Source organism: Pipra filicauda, unplaced genomic scaffold, assembly GCF_003945595.2.
Source record: "Pipra filicauda isolate LSUMZ 115617 unplaced genomic scaffold, ASM394559v2 scaffold22_size4397567_pilon, whole genome shotgun sequence".
Taxonomy (NCBI): Eukaryota; Metazoa; Chordata; class Aves; order Passeriformes; family Pipridae; genus Pipra; species Pipra filicauda.
The window spans coordinates 4,220,579-4,240,001 of NW_024104343.1; the positions used below are offsets into that span (position 1 = coordinate 4,220,579).

General features: G+C 40.2%; 1 long non-coding RNA gene across 1 annotated transcript; it reads right to left on the bottom strand.

Moving 5' to 3' along the window:
- Positions 1-1,870: 1,870 nt before the first annotated feature.
- Positions 1,871-9,963, bottom strand: LOC120323298. The gene is made up of 2 exons (XR_005563624.1): positions 9,644-9,963; positions 1,871-2,223 (listed from the first exon to the last, which is right to left on the bottom strand). It is a non-coding gene; the product is annotated as an uncharacterized LOC120323298 (long non-coding RNA).
- Positions 9,964-19,423: the final 9,460 nt, after the last annotated feature.

The window sequence follows — 19,423 nt, forward strand, 5'->3', positions numbered from 1 at the left end:
CAGATTGTCTGATTTGTCAGAATTAAATGCATTTTCATAGGACCTCTTATGGAGCTTAGCAGGAAGGTAATACGTCCAAAAGTCATTTGACTTGGCAGTATGAACTAAATGGTTGCAGGATGATGAATGATAACACTACATTTTCATATTTATATAGTATTTATATTATTTGTATAGTACCTTTTAAAAATAGTAGCACTTTTAGATTTTCCGCAACAGAATCCTAAGAACTTACAGTACCCCTGAAAAGGCAATCCAGTGCTCTACAAAAATGATCAACAGGGACCTAGACCTGAGAGGAGCCAGCCTTCCCTCAGGCTGCAAGATACTCTGCTTTTCAAATATATTAAATTCTGGGAGGCTACAGGAAACAAATGTATGCTTCCTCTGTATTTTCTTCTCCCAGTTCTGGAATGAATAAATTGTAAATAATCTTCAAAGTGCTACAAACACAAGAGTTCGACGCACTTACCATGATAAAGATACAGTAATTTTATGGCAATGAACACAATACGCGATCATGACTATAAGCACTGTGTGATCATAGACACAACTATACACATGGCCAAAGCAGCAAATCTTTGAAAATGGAACGTTAATTCATATAATATATACTCCAAATAAGTCACTTTCAGATATTTGAATATAAATATTCATGGTGTTACAAGGCTTAATGATCTCCCACATGTATCAGTAGCTGATTTCAAGACCATGGTACTTTGAAAGAAATCAAACCTTTCATTACAGAGGGATGCTCAACACTAGATGGTCCTTAGGTCTCCCCCAACAATGGACCTTAACAAATAGACACCACATATTAAGAAGACAGACAACAGCCAAAACTTCTCAGATTTTGTAAGTTGTGGATGGAGATATTCACCAAAGGCAACCTCTGTTGATGACTTCCTCTCATCTGACTTCAGTAACTTGCGTTTTAGCTCAGTTAGGCAGTTCTAGCAGTTAACCAAAACCCACAAGCAATTTCTCTGGTCGCTGAAATTTTGAGATCAGGGCTGCTGTTGAGGTGAATTTGCCTCAGCTGAGTCACTCAAGGAAGCAACTGCCTCCTTGCACATCAGGGAGCCTCTTCCATTAATAATAGCTGAGCTGCCAAAGCTTTTTGTTATCTTAAAATCATCAGCAGGTTTTTCAGAGGAGATGTCAGACCCCTCTGGATTCCAGCAAACCCTTCTGTGTAATTTTAGCTGTGCACATACAGTGAGAGAGTGCAGCCCAAGACGAGGGGTGACAGTGGGCACTGTGGTGTGAGGCACAGAGCTGCAATTTTTTGGCAGAGCTCTGGCTTGCGGAATCAATTTTGGGCTCCTTAGGCAAACTAAAAAGAGACAAAAATGCATTTGGGGTCAATCTCAATGTTTCCCTCGTCAAAATTTTGGTGTTTTTTCCCTTTATTAAGTACCTTGTCTCAGAGGTGCTACCACCATCACTGATGGGCTTCACCTTGGCCAGAGGTGGGTCTGTCATGGAGCCATCTGGCACCGGCTTCATTGGACATGGGGGAAGCTTCTGGCAGCTTCTCACAGAAGTTACCCCTGTAGCCCGCCCCCCTCGGCTACCAAAACCTTACCACACAAACACAATTAAAACTTTACATCTGAAACATTTTCACCAAAATTGTGAAAACTAGTCTAACTTGTGCATTGATGCTGATTTTCTATAAACACATGATTTAAAATTTAAATGTTTTAAATTTGGGGGTTTTCCATTATGTCAAAGAAGATAGTGATGCTTTGTCCCCTGGAGAAACCAAAATATAGCTTGCATGTTATTTAAATTAATAACAAATTACATAACTAGTAGAAGTTGCTTTATGTTACAATTTGGGAAGGAAGCACAAAATACTGAGACCTCGGGGGAAATGCAGATCACAAAATGTAATTAGTCATATTAGTTTCTTGCCAAAAGATTAGATTTTGTAGCTACACAGATATTAAAGTGATAGCAACTGCCAAAGATTTTCTAATTGTAACCAACATATAGCAATAAAGATGTTTGGCTGTTGCACATTTTATATCAGGTAGTACATTTTCTGAAGTGCTGAGGAGGCTTTGTGATGGGTCTCAAGTCAGGTGTCAGGACATGAAGCATCTTTTGAAAATCCAGGATCCATTCTTGAGCCACTCTGTTCTCCAGTATTAGATTTACTGATTTTTGATGTCTGATGTGGATGTGTGATCAATTCATGGCAAGAAAACAGGAGCCCTGTTGTAAAAAAGAAAACAGGAATATTCTTCAAAACTGGCTTCTTTCAGTGAAGACGCACAACACTCTACAACTAACCTCTGTTTATACTCAGTGCCACTCATGGCCTCTCCAAGATTTTCATTTCAACTGAACGTAAGAAACCATCACAGAAGTAAATCTTGCTGGTCAATCACAAACAGCTTTCAGATATCTCCCATAAGTGACTGTACCAAAGTGCAGCCTTGGCTCTTCCTCAGACCTGTTCTCCTGAGGTGAAGCTTTGAGACCTGCACCTCAGCAGACTGCACCAGCCAACAAATGCTCACAGTCTGGCTGCATGGGGCAGCTGGGATCTTTCCTCTTGTCCTGGAAGACCTTTCAAACACAGTGTAGAGCTATCAAAACTCCTGCAGCCACCAGCAGAGATGTGACAATCCTGGACACGTCCTGAAGATGTTTCTCAGTCTGCTTCCCTGAGCAGGGTGGGGAGAGCTGGGAGCATTCATGGCAAAACTGGCAAACAGCTTGCAGTCACAGAACTTTTCCAGAATTAATTTCTTTCTGAATTTTGCATTTATAGATTTCTCAATTTTCCTGTATCCCAGTGGATTAAGACCCCGTATTAAGTAAATATGTTCCTCTGTAAAAAATACCAGGAAGATAAACTCTCTATATGAATACTGGTAGGTACAACCTGCACAGCAAAAGATCTTGTTTTTCCTTATTCAAAGACTACAGATCCACTTACCTGCTCAGTCCTCATCAGACTTGGATGGTACTTCTTTACAGATTTGTATTTGTTTGGAAACACAGATGTTGATGCATCTTAACAGCTTGATTTTAATTCCTATGTCTGCAGCTACTTCTTTTACAGACTTTTCTCCAAACTAAAGCAAATGCGCTGAATGCAAAGGCAACCTGTGTAATTCTAATTGCTACTTTTAGTTGTACTGTGAAGAAATATACACTCTCAGCATTGCTGTCAATATTAAAAACATAAATATGAGTCTCTATTGGAAAGAAATCAAATGCAAATGTATTGATGGTGTTTTAAGCATCTCAGGGCTAAGCATCAAAATCTATAAGACTAGTTCAGGCATTAAGAAACTGACGCATTGTTTCATCTTTATTTTTCAGAAATATAACTTAAAAGAACAGCCTTAATACATGCAAAATAAGAAGTACCCTTTCAGAATTTCTCAAAAAGTTCTTGTACAGAATAATCAGATTTCATTTATCTGTTTGAAGAAGGTGAAATTCTCCCCATGTGAGCAGAAGTTTATGGGGGGTTTTTGTCAGTATTTTAAAATTTCCAAACAAATTACCTAGAACAGCTATCCTCCCTAAATAACTCTCCAGCTTTTCCATTAACTTGGACCAAAATCCACAGTTAAAAGTCACTCTTTCCCCAACCCATACCTCTGGGCTAAAATGTACTAATTTGAGCTAATTCTGCTACAGGATTTCAAGAAGAAAGGTTATTTTTCACTCTCCCTTAGCAGTTTATTTTAAGGTGTAAATTCAAATTTTTGGCACTAAATCAAATCTTTCTGCAGAAAAGCTGTTTTTATTCTCCACAGGGCTGTTAAATGTAAAAGTAATAGACTTCATTCTCCACAAACTGTAATTTTTCCATTATCCTATTACTATAATTTTCCACCATGCTCTTGACAGCCTTGTTGGCTCTGCCTTACCAGAAGAAAGGGGTTTATTAATTTGTTTTGTCTTGATAACATTTTCACCACAAAGGAGGTGGCAGCCTGCAGCACACACAGCTTGCTTTGCAGCAGAAGGGAGAAGAGCAGTAGCCATGGCTGCACTGGGAACATGTATAGTTCACAGCTCTATATTTCATGGGAAGAATAATCTAATAACTGCAGTAATTATAATAATGGCAATGATGTGTGCAGTGACATTGTACAATGCAGGAAGGTTTTCAGACCAATCTCAACTCCAAGCATCCCTGTGTGAAAAAAAATGCCCCTGAATGGTCCCTATCTAAAATGTCCCATGAAAGTGAAAAAGGACAATCTTTTTTCACAAAGCTTGCCATCTTACTGCAACAAATTCCTCTATCAGCCTGTCTCTTTGGGACAACAAGGCGCTGCTAAATGGCAGTCACACTTCATAAGCTCAGAAAAGTGAAAGTAGTAATACATCAGTATAAAGCAATTCACTAGGAAAATGTACAATGCAACAAATCTGTTACCCAGTTTTAGATGCTTCATTTCTCCTTAGTGCCTTACCCCAAAGACTGAACTGCAGTGGTACTTCAGGTAAATACAGTTGGAGCAAGGTGCTCAGGAAAGTAAAGACTTCTGACCTGAGCTGCACAGGATTCAGACTGTGTCCAGTCATATTTTTTGTGCAGTGTAATTTATTTTTATTGTGTCAGCTTAGGACGTTGGGGAAGCAAAACATTTAGAAATGGAATATCATGTCAAACTTACAATTATAATTGTTTGGGAGGAGAGAGCCAACTGTTTTACTTTCTCAGTTTAGCCAAAAATGAACCTGCCATTTCTGATTTTAAAACCAATTAATCATGGCTCCAATCAGTTTTGATCAGCAGATGTTCCATTCTGTTCCATCCTTTGTATTACTTTATTAAAAGCAGGAGGCAGATTTTTAAGGTGTTTTTTGTTGGTTGGATGTTTGGTTTCCAGAGCTATAGCCTTCCAGAGACAGTACTCTTAGAGGTCATCTAGTGTTGGCAAAGGCAAGCACAGCGAAAGTCCCAGGCAGTGAACTGCAACATCTGTCCTGGGGAGGTAGCTGCTCTCCTCACAGAGCACAAGATCATTCTATCACCTTTCCAGTCTTAGAGAAAGCTTCAAACTGCAGTTCTAAAAGCAGAGATCCCTTGTCAGAAGGCATCGAGAGAGATTAAAGGTGAGACTGGACTGTTTTAGCCTTATATCTCTCTGCAAGGCAGTTGGAAGGATATTTGCTGAACTTTCTTCAACAAGAAGCTCACAGCTAGTCTTGTGCAAGAAGAAGGTTTTGATGTGTTTTCTTGCCCCTGCACATGCACAGGATTCAGAGCAGTGGGTAGGATTAAATACTTACCATTCCTTTCCTGCTGCACCAACAGTTTTTGCCATCTGTATGTGAGCAGCCTTAGCTTATAACATTTGGTGTTATAATTGTCTCTGGGGGCTGAAAGATGACTGAGACACTAGCCTTTATAAAATGAGCATTTTCCAAATCACTGTGCCATGAAACAGTCACTTAAGCTAACAGGAAAAAAAAGAATGGAAAAGATACCAGTTCAGAAGCTCAGGTGAACTCGAAAACAAAACAGAAAAGCAGATCTTACAATTATGTTGCAAATGTGTCATTCTGTTCTGTTGAATCAGTACTTCAGTGGCACAAAAGGCTCAAAACTGTGCTAAAAAGCCCCAGAAGAAACCTAAATCCATTCTAGACTCACTTTATATGCATACTGAGCCTGATGAGAGCTTGCCCAAGCAATTAGTGCAGGTTCTTATTAAGTGGGCAGCTGCCTTGTAGGTCCCGCAACACTGAAAGCCTGTTAGCCCACCTTGAAGATCAGGTGTCATTGGAAACAGCTGCCTGGAGAAACCAACAGCTCCACAGAAACAGGCTTGCAGTAGGAATGGAAGTACCCAATTTTACTTGCGTTTATAGCATGACACCACTCTTGTCTGATGCTTAAGGCCTTGAAATAACCGTGGAAAATTGTAGGGTAGTTAGTAACACTTCTGGGAGAAGTAATGCTGTCAGAACCTCTCAACAGGTTCATCTGTTCTTTTCTTGATCTTCTTCCTGCTTTAAAAAGGCTTATGACAAACAGAGGATGATACTCTTTTGCTTACTGAGGGATCCTATGTATTGAAGCTGCAACTCAATTATCTGTGAAGCTTTTCAGAAATCTTCAGCACTGCAGCAAAATTTAGCGCAGATTAGCTTCCAGCTGGGAAAATAATACGTAGAAGTTTTGTTCCTTTATATGTGGGAGAGCAAGTACATGGATATTTCTATGTAAAATGGTAGCGATTTCTTTTGTGTGTAAATAATTGGTGATAACTTGATGTGGGGCAAGGTGGTAATGATTTTGCAACTCAGCCCTGCACCTGCAACGTTGTATGCTTAATCTTTTGGCCTCCTTCAACCTAGAAAGAGCAGAAAAGTGAGAATTTTTATCTGGAATCTTATTTCTAGGTTGCTGCAATATTTGCAACACCTGATGTTAGAAAGAAAAACAAAAGCTTGGAGCTAAAATTCCATGCCCTGTTGCAGTCTATTTAAATTACTGCAGATCAAAATCCTATGTAGCCACTGTGAATTACACTGGAAATGAGCAAAATCAGTGATTGCCTTGCCTAGAAATTCAAAGTAATGCCTGTAACAGTTCTACAGTGTTTTGGCTCAGGCATGCTTAAAATGAAATTATGCCCCTGGTGTTCATGCAGCTGTGGCCCAGCAGCCCTCTTGCACAAAGCCCTTTCAGGAATTTTGTGATAATCTCAGGAGTGTGTTACTTTTCCAAGAATAAAAAAGCACCATGCCAGGTCCTCAGCACCAAAGAAATTTTACTTCCCTGAGGGTCCTACAGGACAAGTTACCCATTGCTGTCAGCTGGGGCTTGGGTAAGGATCTGGTAGGTCTAACACCTTACAGCTGAGTAAAAGGGTAGGCAGGATCCTGCACTGAGCTGTTGTGTTCCTCAAGGAAAAGAAGCCATAGAAGTGTATTTTCTATGGATGTATTTTTGATGGATGAGTGCCTTTGAAAGCTTTGTCAGGTAAGGGAATACCATTTTTCTATGACTTTTTTTTGAGGTAGCTTTGACAATCCTTGTAGTATATTTTAAGCATCCTCGATTCTTGTAATGACTGGGTTTTACTGGTGCTCTAGTTCCTATCTGTAACTCATACCAGCAAGTCAGTTCTCACAGCCATTGCCAGTGAAGAGCATTTTAACCAATAGTCTGGTTCCTGATATGGTCACAGCAGTGGTTAAATTCTGGTTGCAGAAATTTTGTTGAGGAAGGTGATGGGGAAGGGGAGAAAAACCGGCTTGTTTGTAGCTGAGTGGTTTAAGCCCAAAGTACTGGTAGTTTAATTGCTATGTGAACTGAGAAATATTAATGTAACTGTGAGAGATAGAATGACTATGCTCTGTTTTTTTTGTTTCATGATTGTACTTTTCAAGCTGTTTTCCCAAGCTACTATGCTTGCACCTAAAAGGTTGTGCTCTGGTGTGGGAAGCAGCTATGTGGAGAAATAAGTGTGAAATGTTGTCCCAGAATACCCCCTTCTGTCAAAATCTAGAGGTTTTTTCAGTAGATGCAGGGAACTCTACTGATGGGAAGGAGAGAAGACAAGAAAATGGTCCACTCTAATTTTTTGTCAAACTGGGGGAAACACTGAGGGGAAAGCAAGTGCCTGTGCAAAGTGGGTACGGAGGTGAGGGGGGAAACAGGGAGTGAAAGAATTCACATATTTACATTCTGAGATGAGGAAATGAATGATATTCCCCAACACCCTAGTTGATAGTAACACAGTGGTAGCTGATTAGAAGAGGAAGCACTTATGTTAATGATCTTATTTTGTGATTCAATTTTCTTTCAGCTTCTACCATCTGCTTTAAAATACACATTTCTGTTAGGATGCTAATAAGTACATGCTGCATGCTAGTCACCAGTAGCTCTTGCTGATTTAAATGCAAATTTTGTTTTGCCTGAATCTGGTCTGCTAGATCTGGTCCCTGTTTGAATTACAGTTTCTGGGAAATGCTGGAGAAGGAAATGTTTATAGCAAGGTATGTTCACATGTCCCTTCTGCTTTATTTGGAAATGAGGTTCAACTTTGTGATGGATTGTGTTTTGGACCAGGGGACTCATTTATAGTAGGCCAGTGTCTGGCTTTCTTCATTAGCTTCTGCACAGCAGTTTTTATGATTAAAGGTGGCACTGTTTGGGCATTTCTTTCAGTTTATAAGTGAAATTTATCTGGCCATAACTAAACACAAGTCTTACAAAGTGGGAAGTTAATTTGTTGGTGAATGTGAAGTTTCTTTACAAGCAAGGAAGAAAGTCAGTGGTTTTGAACAATTTCATAATGCTTTTATCAAAGGGGTGATGGTAAATGCTTTGCATTCAGGTTCTGTATGGAACTTTTAATAACAAAGACCTGCTATGGTAGAAACCCAGTCCAACAGTGGAAGTTTTCAGTAACATCACACCCCTTGCCTCAAACCTGAGTGTTTAGGTTTTCATTTAAGACTTTTCTGCTTCTCAATAAAAGAGCTTGTGTGAATGTGTGTGTAAAGCATTTATTTATGCAGCTGTTCAAACTGATGGCATGGAATAGGCAGAGAAAAGGACAAAATGTGGGGTCCTCAGCTCTGCCACTCTATGAAGACTTCTATTTTATTATTTTTTTGGTCACCACTGCCTTCCTCCAGAGCCCAAGAGCAGCAAAGAACACAGTCAAATGCTGAATTTGGCTGGTTCCTGGAAGTCTGTATGACTCACCTCTGCAAACTAAGCTAAGCTTAATTTGTAACTCACTGCTCAGTAAACACAATTTTAAAACCCTAAAAGACCAATCAGACACCAAGAAAGTGTGTTGATTTTGTTTTCTTGAAGGAAAACTTGAAAATTAATATCACTTACTGGTATTTCTGATACTGTCACAAGATGAACTGTGAATGAGCAAGCTACAGTATTTTGTGTCTCTCTATGGCCTCACCTCAGCCTCAGTGCTACTGAGCAATGTGTGAGAAAATACAAACCCTAAATAAGAGGTTTTGCTGCAGGTTGGACTCCCACTAGACAGTATCTTTCTGTTTTATAGCAGACGCTGGCCACTGTCAAAATGGGAATTAATGTTAACCTTGCCATTTAAGCTCTGTCTTAGTGACAGATATATTATAATCACTATAAGTTTAACAGAATTTAACAAACTTCAATAAATATATATTTTTAAAGTTAAGGTCTTTTACTTGTTTCCATGTGCAGCCTTTCTTTCCTTGAAGATGACTGTTGAGATGATAGTTTTTTTCATCTCAAATGACAGCTGCACTAGCCAGGACAGTTATAACAGTTTTTGTGCTACTGAAAAATAGACACATCTTTTTCCTAAAAGAGTGACCCTTAACTCAATTTTAACTTATTTGAATTCATAGTTGGCCACTAACACTAAGAAGCTGAAGAATTCCCCTGGATTTGCACTTTTATATCTTTTTGGTACAAAAAAATTCATCATGACTAAGTTCATTTTGAGTGTACCAATAAAACTTCGTCAGAAATAACTGTCTTTAATTCTGAATGTGAGAAATCATATACAAGTTTTACATCTTAAAAAAAGTTATTTGCAAAGAGGATTAGTTGGGATCTTCTAATTCTCATTCCATTTCATCTGCTTTACTAATTAACTATAAATACTCATTCGAATTATGTCACGCTCACCATGCCCTGATCCCAAGAGATGCTGAGTATCTGGATCCATGAGGACGGCCATGAATGTCCTGCTCCAGCATGACTCCTGCTTTCTCTGCCACCTGCTTTAGCCAGAGCTGTTCTGTCCTCTGTTGTCCCGGCTTTGCTTACACGCAAGCAGTGTTTCTTCCTAGCAGGTCTCCAGCATATTGCAATCCTTTTGATGTCTGCACTGCAAAAGGATGGTGTAGCTGCAGCCGATTTCACAGGACATCAAGTCTGTGGAGGCATCCCTGTACTTAGGTTTCTACTTTGTGTATTCCACCAGGCCTTACATAAGCACAAGTAACTGTGTGGCTCAGGAGGCATTATATAACATGAAGTAAGATAAAAATTGCAGGTGTTTGTGTCTTGCTGTGGTTTATGCTGGTAGGCATGGGTGGGGAGGAGGGAACACTTGCACGCACAGGAGAAGAATCTGGGATTTTAATACCAATGCTGAGTGAGTCATGCAATGTAACTACAGTTAAAATTTGTCCACTTGAGGTATCATCAGCTCCTCTCATTTGATAATATGGAATGTTGGTGAAATTGGTAAGGATTCTGCTTTTGCATTTGTCGTAGGGTTTTGCAAAGCATTACTAAAAATTCTGCTATGAGGCGAGTCTTGAAATAGATGTGGATGGGGAAACAGAGGAAGGGGACATTATATTGAGGGCACCTAGTGCAAATGGGACAGTGATGGCATGAAATTGCTACTGCTGCCTCTGTGATACATTTGTGCAGTGAACAGAAGTACAAGCTGAAAAACATATTTCAGGTAACTCCATCCAAGTAGTTTTCCTTTTATTGCTTTTTACAGCACTGCAGTGCAGCGCTGCACCAATAAATGAGATTGATAGCAGGTCTCCAGAAACAAAGGTGCCTCAGCAATTATCCAGGATAGCTTGCCAGTTTTCCTGGGCCCACCACGAACAAGCTATGAGCCACAGGTGACAGCTTTGGAGCAGCAGTATACTCCAGACCCTGAGTGCTGTCTGCCTGTACAAAGACAGGAGCACACCCAGTTGTAGAGCAGGGAAACTGAGGAAGTCATGAAGGAGGAGAATGACTGGAAGCTGTTTGCACTGAAGAAGAGCTAACCTGATACACCACTACCCTCAGTCTCCTCTCAAGGTTTTCCCTAAGAAAGTGGGAGCCACTGCTTGAGATGAGATGGACAGCATTGCTTAAGCAGGCCTGGTGGTGGCCAACAGCTCCTCCTTGGGAACAGACTGAAGGTAGTCATGGACTTGGTAAGTCTGAAGCAGTGCCCTTGTTGACCAAGGCAGGTCAAGCCTGGGAACTTCTCTGTGTTCATGTGACCCTGCTGCTGCATTTGACAGATGGCTCTGATCAGACAGCTTGTAAAGGCAAATAGAGATGGTCTTAGAAAGGTGGGAGGAAAACTAAATGAATGAAAAATACCCAGCGAGTCCTGTGTTCATCAAATTCATGCAATTTATAACTTTTTAATAACCACCTGAAAGAGAACATTGACGCTTGCACTAACCCTCAAATAATGCACTTACTGCAATATTACAAACTCCTGAGATGACACCTCAAATCGCGCTAATATACAGCATGCTTGATAAAAATTTATTATTCGTCTTCTGATTTTTGAGATGCCAGAGTTCCTCTGAGCCATATTTACAAGTTTCCTTTGTAACTAGTGTCAGTAGGAAAACATTACTTAATTGGTTAGAGAGGGGCTTTTTTTTTCTAGCTCCAGCAGTCAGAGCTCAAAGTAAACCCCATGACAAAAAGTTTCAACAAATTGATGAAAGCAGGTGGTGCTGGGGTTTGAATCAGTGATGAATGTATTAGAAAACAGAATGGGTACTTCTTTCTTTTAGTAAAGAGGAAGGGGCAAGATTACTTCCTGTGAATTTGAGTGAATAAACAGCTATGTTACTTGCTGAGTGGTCTCAGGAAGAGCACAGGAGTAAAACTGGCCAGGAGTAAACCTTGGTTGCAAAATGTGAGAAAGTCCTAACTCAGAAGAGCTAAGCTCTGGGATAAATGCTTATCACAGTAACTGGAGCAGTGGTGGTTGTCTTCTAAGAGGAAGGTGACTTGGGTCATGGAGGGAACGCGCTTCCTCTGTGAGCATCTTTAGAGGTTTCCTGGTCTTCCCAAAAAGAGAAATCTACTGTGGCAGCTCCCTGACGCTGCTAAATCAAGTCCAATATGTTTTAACTGTCTCATTTTATCTCCACAGTAAGAGACTGAAATTTTCTTTGAGGTGCAAACCAATAATGATCTATACAATACTTAACTATGTATCTAATAAAAGACACGATTATATATGTTAGATTGAGTCTTTTCTTAGCATCTCTCAGATCATGCTGGGATGCTGGCCAGGCATGGTTTCAGGAGATGTAAGAAGGACCAAAGAAAAATTATTCTAACTTGTTTAATTCTAGCTTGTGGCTCTGCTGTTGTTCTGTGTTTAAATCTTTTTTTAAATCATTAAGCATTTCAAAGTTTTCCTTCTTTTTTTGGTCATCTCAGACAAATATTATTGATACACCTTGTGAAAAAAGAAACTGGATTTGAGTCATGCCCTCTAAATGAAGACTTGTACAATACTTTGCCTCAAATTATAGTGTAATAAAATGCAATTAATATTGTGATGTGACTCAAAAGTGACCTCACAGGCTTGCTCTCAAAAATGTACCGCTCTGAAAAGCTGATATATGTGCTGTGCATAGTAAAATGAAAAACATGAGCTGATTTCTCCTCACCCCAAGTTGTCACCAAGCTATAACAACTTATTACAAAAAATGGTGCAGGTCTCCAGACCTTCAGGGTTGATGTGCACTGCTTGCTGCCATGTCAGCCTACCGCAAGGACACCCTTGCAGCTTTCTACATTATGTCCTTCACTGGAAAATTCCACACAGTCTTCCACACAAACACCAGCACTACCATGTTACCAACTCCTCACCCTGTGGAGCAGCTAGGTAGAGATGCAATTTGTACTTTTTTGGAGCACAAAGGAGGAGCACACAGTTGTAATTTTGTATGCCTGAATAGGGGCAAGGGGATGCCTGATAGTTTCTCATGCCTCTGGTTCATGACTTCATGGGAGAGAAGGATGCAAGGATGTCCTTCACTCTCCGGTCTTCCTGCTCTCACAAATGTTTTCTTTCCCAACTCAGTTACCTTCTGGAAATGCTGATGATATTGGGCATGACCAGCCTTTGTCATCTTCCATCCAGGCAACCAATGGACTTCGTTTGGCTTATCCTGCATGCTTTCTAGTTTCGTGTCCTCATTCAAGTCGGATGGAGAGGTCTCTAGTCCAACCCTTGTTCAACATCTAAGTCAAATCAGGCACTTGGGATCTTGTCCAGGGCAGTCTTGAGTATCTGGAAGGATGGATTAGACATACTCTTCAGGCATCTTTTTTGCAGTGCTAAACCATCTTCATTTGGACAGAGGGGAAAGAAAAGTTAATTGGAATTTCCCTTGCTCCTACCAGTGACCATTTATTCTTGTGTTTTTACAGTGCATCTTTGAGGAGGAATTGTCTGTCTTCTGTCCAGACCTCTCCATCCTAGTTCCTAGTTCCCATTCAGCTCCTCCTGCAGCTCTTTGTACCTTTTGTGCTCCTGCACTCAGCTGTCACAGTAACTCTCCACTGAGCTCCCCCTCCTCTGTGCTGGGGAAAACACAGCCAGACACTGTTCCAGGTGCAGCTTCGAGTGATATGTAGCAGGGGAAAAACACTTCCCTTGACCTGTTGGCCAATTCTTACCTAAGCCCATTCGTGGCTAGCATTCATCACCACTGACCTGTCTGCCTGCCTGTGCTCTTCTGCAGAGCTGGTCCCCAGAAAATCCTGTGCTGTGTGTGCAGCCAGCATGCTGCAGCTACTCAGCAGGACAGTTTGTCTTCCAGTTTACACATAATCCTCTTCCCCACATGCTGAATCCCATTTTGCACGAACCACATTTTCCTCAGTCACACACTACTGTGCTGTGTATGTTAGTGCCTCCATGCCCCTAAGCATGACACTTGACAGTAAATAAGTACTTTGGAGTGATACTGGGTGATTTGGAATGACTGAGCTCTGCCATCCTCTTGTTGGCATTCTAAGTGTAAATTTGACTTAGCATTCTTGTATACACTGGCTTGATGATGTTCCCTCAGTAGATCAAAAGGCTGTGGCTTAATTTAATGTAGCCAACATCTGACAAATTACAGCTGCTGAAGCTGAGTACTGTTTAAAGTTTTACTCATTGTTTTACTACTTAGTTCTGAACTCATGGTGACTAATAAAAAAAATAATACTGTATTTTAAAATACTCTCCAGTAGGTCTCTCCTAAAACTTTTTTTTTTTTTCATGAAGTAAGGAGGGAAGAAGTTTAAAACAGTCTCTTTCCTTTTTTGGGGGAAAAAAAAACCTACCAAAGACCATATTTCTAATCCAATGCCAGTAATAAAATTTCAGCACCGAAATACCAGCTCACTGAAGTCAATGCTAGCAATTTTGTTGCTGCACTTCTTTTACATTCTTATTCTGCTGAAAGAAGGTTGAATCAGTCAGAAATATGTGTTGCCTATGGGGAAAGCAATGTAATTCAATGAAATTCTTCCCTGAGACAGAATAAGTCTCTGTCTTGCCTCCTGTTTTGGACTCATTTTTTAGTCCATTTTAGTTGCATAAATGATCTGAGACCATGCAAGTGTGATACCAGAGAAATGCCTCCATATTAGGATGTAGGATGCTTCCACCAGTAAACATGCCTGTCACTACTGGGTGACAATCCATCAGGTTGGGAGGATCTTTTCCAATTCCCTTAATGAGTTAGGGGGGACTTGGGAGGATGTAGAGAAGTACCACAGAAGGGACACTGCCACAGAAAGCAGCCTTACTCCTTTTTCCTTGACTCTTGCATCTTATGAATAAACTGCTCTCTGCTATGGCAGTGGCTGTCTTCTTCCACAACTAGACATACTTCAAGCCTGAGAACACTGGACTGAGAATTGGGGAAAGAAAAAGAAGCAGGGATAGGCTTTGTCCCTCGGAGTACAACAGCTTGGATAGATCTTTGGTAATCCATTTACAGCAGACTAAAAATGTAGGAGGGGAGGTAAATTATTAAGGCCACTGAGCTAGGACTTGCCAAGATTATCTACATGTAAAGCCTGAATTTGCAGTATCTGTGCTAAAATGTATCAATCAAAGCCTTCTGGCTTGTGCAAGTATTCCTGATAAAATCTGAGAGGGAAGAGATGCAGGAGACAATGCTGATGCTGTAGGACTGCCCCTTGGGAGTTGCTTCCTTCTGACTGGCACAAGCTGGCACTCTGAGCACAAAGGTGCCCTGCAGCACCTTCACATGCCTGGTTTTACACATCCCAGGCTACTGCAAAATTATAGTTCATCTGTCTGGGCCAGTTAAGTCTGATAATTAGAATGGCTTTTTTTTTTTTTTTCAGTCAGATGAATCTCTTAGCCATAGTGTTAGAATTATTACTTTTTATATTAATCTTTTAAAAACTCATTTTCTGTGCCAGTGTGTTGAGACTATAGTTCAAAATAACAGCACTGTAACAACTTGTTCCTGCTGGAGAGAAGCAAGGGAGTTATTCAAAATGTAGTGAGAACTGACAGGATCTAGCTGCCTTAGTGCCTTGAAAGGCAGTTTTAATTTCTTTTAAAACTGGAAGTTAGCCAAATCCCTACCTTTAAAGCATGCTGAAATTCACTGTGTGGCTGGGAATTTTTGCATATTTACAGCCCTTTTTTGCCCCTGAGGTTCCCACTAAGGCAGGTATTTCTGTGGAACTGCCCTTGGCTGCCTTGGAGACCTGACAATAGCAGCACCCCCAGTCCCCTCTTGGGAGAGCAGCACCCTTCTCCATGCCCTGGGTTTCAACTGCATAGGTTAGGATATTGGTGGCACTGTCCTGTCCCTCAGCTTTCTCCACTAAACTTGTCTTCAACAGCAGAAAAAAAAATTTTCAGCCAAGCCCCGCTTTTTCCCCTCTGCCTGGATATTTCAGGGTAAGGAAATATAAGCACATCTGAGGTTTATTAGGAGTGCACAGCTTTCAAAATCAGCTGTCATTTTAAACATTTGATACTGAGTTTTGGCTCTGGAGGTGCTCTACTGAATGCAGGCTCTGGTCCATCACATATGAACAAAGCCAAAGCAAACTTGAGACTGATCTTGTCGTCCTTCTGTGATAGACATTCAGTTGTAAAAACTGATGAATTAGTTGCTGAACAGAGGCTTTGTTCAGTGCAAATCTATTCTGAAAATTTATCACAGGGAGTGTCTTTGATTATGATAGTATGAATAAGTACCTTGTAAAAAAAAAAAAAGTTAAATAAGCTCATAGTCTCATGAGAATCTGTTTCTTGAAAGCCTCTAAAATTCTTCACTTAGTATCAGGTATTGCAAAGTTGGAGATAAAAGTAAGCAGCATTAGAAAAATCAGACTATCTTTCATTTCATAAAGCTGCAAGTTAATTGAATAATCAGAGCCTTCATTGTTTCTGTCATTTAAATTACCATTTGCCATCTTGTCATCACTGGCTGGTACTCATAATGATGTTACACATGGCACTCAGTCTGGTACCTTGCACGTACAAAGATGAATTATGATACCATGTTTCATATCTCACATAACTGCTCCTTTTAATGCTATTACTGGGCTCGGCTCCCTTCAAAGTTTAACTTGAGCTACTGACTTTTTTCCCCTTGATTTCCATCAGGATTTAGTTTGATAGGGATAGTGGAGTCATATCAGAAATTCAGTTTAATGGTAACAAGGTTTTGAAAGCTGTGCTGGTTGAAAAAAGCAGAAGATGGGCTTTTCCCTTGTCAGGCTTGCACTCACATTTTTCCCAGCTGAGGTGTAACGTGCCTTTCCAGCACAAGTCAGCATGTGGGGTGAAACTTCTAGTTCCAAAAAAACCTAACAGAAATTTCTAGAAGAACCTAACATAGAAGTCACAAGCAAGCCTCTGCTTTTTTGTCCATGTTATAGTTTAACAAGACTTTAATATTTGGTTCAGATGCAACTTGGTTAAGAACTGGCTTTAATGTTTCAGTGGTATATATAAGAAATCAGTGTCTTCATTTTGCTTTCCAAAATTGTGATGTTTATCTCCTGGAAAATAAATTTTTCAGTGCTTTTTTTTTTAGAAAAAAAAAAAAAGGTCTGCTTCACCAATAACATTAATATTCTGTGAATTAAATAGTTGTAGATTTACCTCTATCCCTTATTAAATTATTGCTTAGCCAAATATTCATGTTTAGCTTTCACAAACTTTTCTCCAGCACTTGTCCCTCTAGAATCACAATCCCTTAGACATTTTTCTGAACTCTATGCGAACATCTTTGTTTTAGGTCATTTCTCCTCAGAGGTAATACTTTCATATTTTCAAGCCAAAACATCATTTTACTGTCTGCCCTGGAACTGTAAATTTTTCTCATTGACAGCTGGAGCATTTCCAGGTTGAGGACACTTTTTAGCCCTAATAATGCATTTATTTTCCCATATAGGTCAAGACTTTAGAAATGTGTGTTGGCAAATACATGTACCAAACACTTGCTTCTGGTTTGGGTTGGTGTTTGCTTTAAATGTTACTTGTTTACAGCCCTTTTTCCTCTCCACTGTTAACTTAGCAGAATAATTAGAGAGGCTGATCTACCTTGAGGGCTGGCAAGGGCTTTTCGGGTCCTCTGTTAATCTTATTCAGCAGGGGATCTGGAATTATCCCAACTCCTCAACACCCTGCCTTTCCTGCAGTCAGATATTTGAAACCTCTCTCTTCCCTTCTCTGAACTCTGTGGTGCATCAAGGACTGTGTTTAACCAGGTCTGGGTAGCCTAACGTAATGCCTTTGAACATGGGGGAGCATCGGGCATACCCAAAAAGACTGGAAACTAAAAATGAATGAAAAAATAGAGGCAAAAAAACGCATATGTATTGACTTCCCAATTTGTACACTAAAACCAAAAATCCAACTCTGACTAATTGGACATCACACAGGAAAGTATGTGAAATAGCAAGAAGATAAGAGAGTACTGCTGCTCTCCCCCAGGCTCAGCAAGAGACTGGCAGAGGCATTGACAATGTGGTGGGGACAGCTCAGGTAGATGAAGCGCTGCAGGATGGAAGGGAAATCCGCAGTGAAGGGAGATCACTATTACACTTCCTCTCTTTCATATCCAAGAGATCTTGTCCTACTGTCATAACTCTGTATCTAATTTGAAAATCTTTAAAGACTACCACTTACAGAGTGATTATACATGAAAGGAGTTTACAATACTAAAACTAAATAGCCATTTCTTGCCATTACAAATTCTGCTATGATTGACAGTCCTTCATAAAATTAGTTCTCTGGACAAGGGATTCCTGTTGTGCAGAGAGTGCTTTTTGATGAGAGTAGTTAAGATGGACATTGTGGAAATTTGGGAGTATCCTGGGTTAGAGAATGCAGCCTGGGAGTGTTAGCAGTGAACTGGCCGTGCACAGTCTGCATCTTTCTGCTCAAAATCTCACTTTAGAAAACTGTTCTTCACTTTGGGGATTTTTATCCCATATACTTCTGCCACCTGGAGACCAACTGAACTGTGAACTTTCATATACTTCCTCTGTACTTTGCTTCTAACTTCTTGCAATACTCCATTTTCAGTAGAGATTTTGGCTGCCTCGGCCTGAGTTTATTTTATACATCCTCCACTCCCTGCATCTCCCAGAACTGATAAGATAATGAATGCTGAAAGTTCATTTGGTACTTAGTCAATGGTGTTTGCACACTCAAAATAATTCTACGAAGACACTTTACTACCACAATACCTGTTTATAACATATATTACTATAAAATACATGCAATGACCACATGGGACCATTTTTCCACTGAGTAGGTATCTTCTTGCCAAAGAATTAGAGAAGTGGTAGATTCATCAAATTCCCCCTTTGTAAAACCACATCTGTAAAAGATTACTCACGATGAAAAGAACCGAGATTACATTTGATACCTACCAGAAGTTTGCAATGTAAGCTTCCAACAGCACTCTGTTGCAGGCTTTGCTAAGGATATGAGAAAACATAACCAGTGACAGATGCAGCTGAGCTGGCAGGAGCCCACGTGCTAGTGATGCTGAATTTATAGTCAAAGGGATATTCTGGCACCTTATCTCAAAAGCACCCTTAAAGATGGACATAGTCAATTTGGAAATAGTCTGGAAACACAAGAGAATATTTTGATACAAAACAGTGTAACTAAGAGAAGCCAGCACCGGTTTAAGTAAAAGAATCAGAATAGATTTGGTTGAGGACTGTGCTAGGTTTGGGATTTCTTTTTAAAGAAAAAACAATGTGAGCTGACAAGGAAAAAACATTAAATAGTTTTCACTTAAATACAGTAGTAGACTGAAGCTTACTGTGGAAGAATAATTGATGACCAAGGTCAGGTTGGATGGGGCACTGAGCAACCTCACCTAGTTGAAGAAGTCCCTGTTCAGTGTGGGGCAGGGTGGACTACAAGATGTTTGAAAGGTCCCTTCCAAACCAAGATATTCAATATATCTATGACACAGAAAAACATCTGAGGGGGGAGAAATGCCAAGCAAGGCCCACGAAATAATGAAGCAGCAATGAAGTGAGAATTTAGAGAAAGCTGATGAGAAAGGCAGTACGGTGTGAGATACAGCCTGCTGAACCATCATGGAAATTAGGCCAAAAAGAGCAAACATGCAATACAGTGAAAAAGCTGATCATAGTTCAATTTCAGTAGTAATA